Source organism: Chrysemys picta, chromosome 1, assembly GCF_011386835.1.
Source record: "Chrysemys picta bellii isolate R12L10 chromosome 1, ASM1138683v2, whole genome shotgun sequence".
In the NCBI taxonomy this organism is placed as follows: Eukaryota; Metazoa; Chordata; order Testudines; family Emydidae; genus Chrysemys; species Chrysemys picta.
This window is the reverse complement of record NC_088791.1, coordinates 129,587,962-129,593,982: the sequence shown is the minus strand read 5'-3', so window position 1 is coordinate 129,593,982 and position 6,021 is coordinate 129,587,962. Positions and strand designations below refer to the sequence as shown.

Genomic DNA, 6,021 nt, shown 5'->3' with positions numbered 1-6,021 from the left:
ACGAACAAAAATGCACTTTTATGTAGAAAACCATGATTAAATCGAGTCTTCCTGACTAGTGATTTAAATCAATTTGATTAAAATCAAATCCACCCTGGCCGAAGCACACTGATCGGGTAATGTGGGAAAGTTAGCACTGCTGCTGCATCAGCATGTATTTCCCAGGGTGATGTTTTGGGGATCTCCCAAACTAGTAAGAGGTTCTGTTGCCACCTGCTCTGTAATCTTGGATGCCTTCATGCTATGCTGCAATGAATCAGAGCCCTGACACCAGTAACCACCCAAGTATAAAAGTCTCACCCTAGCTTCCACCAGCCTAGTTACTCCTTCCAGGTTGACACCAACAACCTTTCCAGTCCCGAGTCTCCTCAAATCTGTCCACCTCGAGTTCTTAACTACCAAGCACTTAGACTTTTCCCTTCTGGCGCATCACCCCGACGTCGTAAAACCAGCCCCGACACTAGCTTTGCTTTGGCACACCACAGACCTGCTTGGGTTAAAAATAAACAAAAGGTTTATTTAATAGAAAAAAGGTCACAGATTCAAAGACAAAATAGGAAAAGCAAAGATATAAGAGTTGCACAGAAAATAAACAAAGATGCAACCTCAGGCTTTACACTTTCAAATTAGATCAACTCCCTTTTCTAATACAAGTTGCCTATTGCCTCTGAACAGTTTCCCAGTGTATCATGGACAGCACCTGTCAAGTGACTGTCCCTCAATTTCTGGATGCTGTTCAGTTCAAACCCCTTCCATTTTTAAAGGTTTGCAGTTTTGTTCACTATAGATATTCAAAGTGGGGGGAAACTCCCCCCATTCTTAGTTTTCCAAGACTGGGGTTTTCTTTTCCGTTTCAAATTGTTTCAATGTTTTCCCATTAACTTTAATGGTCCATCATTTGTCTTTTCCTGTATTGTACAATCCTAAATGTTCAAAGCTACTCTCCTCTGATTGGGGAGGCGGCCCCTCCCTGCCTGGTTGCTCACCATCCCACTGTGAGGTGGAGCTGAATGCTACACCACAAATTATGAGCACAATTTTATACATACACAAAAACAAATTCATAACCATAGTCTGTACACATCTCATAATGATCATGATCATTACCAACGTTCATAAAAGACCTTACTTTACATTTTATAGCACAATAACATCGTATTACTCCTGAGGGCATTCTGCACCAAAAAAATAAAAATTCTGCACACAATATTTTAAAAATCTGCAAGATTTATTTGTCAATAAATAAATGCAGAGACCCAAGCATGGAGGTGGGGAGCACAGGCCACTGGCTGCTTGAAGGTGGGAGATCACCCTGCAGCCCTCCCACCCTCCACCCCCGGGACACGGATTCAGCAGTGAGGCTGCACCCGACCCTGACGCAGCACAAGGCCTGGGCCCGCCCCAGATACACCCTAGGGCCGTGCCCCTCTGCACCAGGTGTGGGGCAGGCAGGCTCAACCACACAGGATCCAAGTATGGAGGGGCTCAGTGTGGGGGGATCCAGGTGTGAGGTGAGAGGATTCTGTGTGGGACAATCTGTGCAGGCAGCTCAGTGTGGGGTCTAGGTGTGGGGGGATCTGGATGCACAGAGGCTCATTGGGGGGGGGGGGGTGTTCCCAGGTTCTGGAGCAATGGGACTCTGCAGGGGCTTCCAGGTGAAGGTGGTTGGGGCTCAGTGGAAGGGTGTGGGGGTCTCAGCAGGGGGGTCTGGGTGCAGAGGGAGTGGGGCTTAGTGGGGTGAAGGTCTGGGTGCAGCTAGTTGGTGATTAGTGACATGAGGGTCTGGATGTGGGGGTTCATCAGGGTGGGGGCTTGAGTGCAGGGAGCTCAGTGGGGGGTGGTCTGGATGCAGGGATGGGAGTCTGGAGGCAGGGGGGTCTGGGTGCAGGGGGTAATGTTCAGGTATGGAGGGCTAGGGGTGTGATGGGTGTATGGGGTGAGGCTTGGCAGGGATGTCTGGGTATGGGAGGTCCGGATGCATGGGGAGCAGCTCCCCGTACAGTAACCCCTCCTCCCACAGTTGAGGAGCGATGGGGGCAGGAAGCAGGGGAGGATGACGAGCTTCCTGCAGCTGGGGAAGGTTTCTGGGAGGTGGGTCTGACACAGCCCAGCCACTCCTTGCAGGGGAAGAGGAAGTCACGTCCTCTTCTACCTCCAGCCCAGCCAGGACTAGTAGCTGATCCCGGCTCAGGGTAGGAGCCACTAGCTGGGGTGTCCCCAGCCCTGCAGTGATTTACCTCTCCGCCGGCTGCTCTGGGTGCCTGAAACAATGTACCTGCACAGCTAGGGGAGTGGTGCATGACTGCTCTTGCAGCTTCCCTTTGCTTTCCTGTCAGAACATCATATTTCTGCGGGGACGCAAAGAAATCTGCAGGGGACATGAATTCTGCACACGTGCAGTGGCACAGAATTCCCCCAGGAGTAAAACTGTATACTCAACTGCTTATTCTATGGGATTCACACACCCCATTCACACCACAGGGTGTCTGGACCCTGACTCTCACAACCAGCTCTATGGATTAATACAGGATTGCCGCATAGCCATCAATATCTCTCAGCAGCTCCTAATTCACTTGAAAAGAAGTTATTAGTTACTGAACTGTGCAAACACCATTTCAGCCAGCAGCACTTGAGGTTAAACTAACAGAAAGGTTTCTTGTCTGTTCAAGATCTCTGCATACACAAAAATTATATTCTCTAGAATGGGGGCAGTGTGTCACACAAATACCAGAGTCTACATGAAAATTAGAAATTGCATACATACAAGCAAAAAGAACAGGAGAACTTGTGGCACCTTAGAGACTAACAAATTTATTAGAGCATAAGCTTTCGTGGGCTACTGCCCACTTCTTCGGATGCATATAGAGTGGAACATACATTGAGGGGATATATATACACACATACAGAGAGCATGTGTGTATATATATCCCCTCAATATATGTTCCACTCTATATGCATCCGAAGAAGTGGGCAGTAGCCCACAAAAGCGGAGTGGGGGCGTTGGGGGACGAGAGCTGAGGAAGCGTTGTTCTAGGTCAGCCATGGGGATGTTGGCATACTGTGGGGCCATGGGTACCCATAGCAGTGCCGCTGACTTGAAGGTGTAGATTGTCCCCAAGTGTGGAGTGGTTTTGGGTGGGGACGGGGTCACAGGGTTCAGCCGCCAGGTTTGCAGTGACATTGTTCGGGATGCTGTTCCTGACGGCTTGTAGTCCATCTTTGTGTGGTATGTTAGGCTTGAATAAAGACTGGGAGTAGATGGGTCATTACACAAAATAAAAACCATTTCCCCATGCTGATTTTTTCCCCCTACAGTTACTCACACCTTCTTGTCAACTGCTTGAAATGGGCCATCCCGATTATCACTACAAAAGGTTTTTTTTCTTCTGCTGCTCACCTTAATTGATTAGTTAGTCTCGTTAGAGTTAGTATGGCACCCCCATTTTTTTCATGTTCTCTGTGTATATATATATATATCTTCCTGCTGTATTTTCCACTGCATTCATCTGATGAAGTGGGCTTTAGCCCACGAAAGCTTATGCTCTAATAAATTTGTTAGTCTCTAAGGTGCCACAAGTACTCCTGTTCTTTTTGCGGATACAGACTAACACGGCTGCTATCTGAAACCATACATACAAGCAGAATGTTGTAGCTTATATGAAAGGTTTCATATAAACCTCCTGTTCTTCTTTTTGTAGCTTATATGGTGATTCAGGTACTTGTTCTTATAAAGTATAATGGCTGAAGGTATACAGACATGTCAACTCTCGCAATCAATTCTTAGGCCTTGGCTACACTGGCGCTGTACAGCGCTGCAACTTGCTGCGCTCAGGGGTGTGAAAACGCCCTCCCCGCCTCCCCGAGCACAGCGAATGCAGCGTTGTAAAGCGCCAGTGTAATCAGCGCCTGCAGCGCTGCGAGCGAACTACTCCCCTCGGCAGCGCTGTGAACTGCCAAGTGTAGCCAAGGCCTTAGTAAAATTAAGCCTCACTCATGATCTCGCAATAAAACTCTCAATGTCAGGATTTTTTTTCCCCAACGAGGCACATTCTAATGTGTTTCCAGTCAAACAAGAGTTACCCAACCCTAAAAAAAGGAATGCAGCCTCCCCACCTGGCAGTTAATTCCAAAGTACTTTGAAAGACAATGAGAAATCATTTACATATCAGATAAACAAAACTATCCAGCTAACAGGTGGCTACACTCCAGCAGGGAAACTTCAAATAAGCAATTGAATCAACTGGGGGAAAAAACTCCTGACATTTGAGAGTTCTAAATGTGAGGCTTAATTTTACTTAGAAATCCTGTCAGCCCCAGGGGCTGCTCCCCTGCCAGCCTGGGAAGTGGGAGAGGGGACCCCACTGCAGCCCCACCAGGCCTTGGGAGGGTGCAGAACTCTAAGGAGCAGAGGTGAGGCTGGCGGCAGCAGGGGAGCTGAAGTGAGGAGGGTGGAGGCTGTTCGGGTAGGGGACTGTATTGATGGTGAGTTCTAAGCAGATCGGTTGAGTGCCGGGAGGGTGAACTGAGGGCGGTGAGGATCAATGGAGTAGGGGAGTTGAACTGATGGGGTGAGACTGAACTGAAGCGGGGCTCAACTGAGGTAAGTTGGGTGGGGAGAGAACTGATGGGAGACTGGGGGACAGGATTAATTGCTGGGCAAAAGACGGGCAGATGTGCTGGATAAGCTGATTTTGGCCCCTGCTGCACACTCCCACATGTGGGCAACACTAATTGTCACATGTACACACCCTGGGGATGGACAGGGGGAGTTCAAATATCAAGAGACCTAAAAAAAACACAATATAATCTTTTATTAAAATGTCATGATTTGGGGGCCAATCTCATGATTTTAGGGGTCCGACTCATGATTTTTAATTTCTTGAAGTTGGCAATTCTGGGTATAGGTCTGCAGTTTCCTGGGTAATTAGTCTTTCCCTAATCTCAGTCATCTACATTGGCCCACTCTTATATGTTAAAAGTTAGGGCTTAAATGGATGCCATAGACATATATGTTAAGCAAAACTTCAGTCATGAGACATAAAGAATTCATTTAAATACCTTAGGTAGGGATATTAGTGAAAATTATATGGACCCAGTGCAGTTCTATCTGCAAATGACAAATGTCCCTAAAACACCTGGGCTAAATTATGGCTGCCCTTGCACAGATGTATGAGAGTATGAGAAGACCCTGTACACTTTCTCCTCCACCCTATCACTCCCATAATTTGTCTAAGGACTCTGGACCATAAGGGGTGAGGGCACGGCGATGACCTTATACCTCCCCACCCCCAAATCATCATCAGCATTTTAGTGTAGGAGCATGTATTACACCTTTTCTATTAGTTCACTGGGGGCCCCATCATGCTTTAAATGGGCACTACCATTAGGTATGCGAGTGAAACTGAGATGTACCTCCTTATCCTCCCTTTTGCAGATCTATCTAAAGAGGTATAATTTGGCCCACTGTGAGACAATGTATTGGAGAGAACATAACTTTGGTTTCATGATCCTTGCCACACTTTACCACATTAACAGCAGTAACATATAGTAAGGCACTGATTATTCATCTACAGATTGCCATATATAATTGTTCATAAGCTGAATTTTTTTAGTAAAAAAGGGAAGCACCAGAGACGGGGGTCGGCTTATGAACGGGTACAGAGAGGGAGAGGTGGGACACAGCCCCTCCCCCCAACAGAGGGAGCAAGGAGCAGCACAGCCAGCAGAGCCAGAAGGAAAGAGGCGGGGCCAGAGTTTCTCCCCTTCTGGCCACACTGCTCTCCCCCCAGCCTCCGAAGCAGCTGCAGCTCCAGGGCTGGCAGGCTGCAGCCCCGGGACTGGCAGGCTGCAGCCGTGCTACTCAATCCCGCCCCTCAGAGCACGCTGCGGCCGCGCCAGAGCACGCTACGGCCGCGCTGCCCAGCCGCGCTGCCCAGCCACGCCGCCCGGCCGCAGCCCGCTGCAACATGCTGCGGCTGTGCCTCCCGGTCTGGCCCGCCGGAGTATGCTGCGGCCGCGCTG

The 6,021-nt window shown here is 48.7% G+C and overlaps 1 protein-coding gene across 1 annotated transcript in view; it reads right to left on the bottom strand.

Annotated features, from left to right (window-relative positions):
- CREBL2 (cAMP responsive element binding protein like 2) overlaps window positions 1–6,021 on the bottom strand; it is a 34,978-nt gene that overhangs the window by 17,983 nt on the left and 10,974 nt on the right. The window lies entirely within an intron of this gene.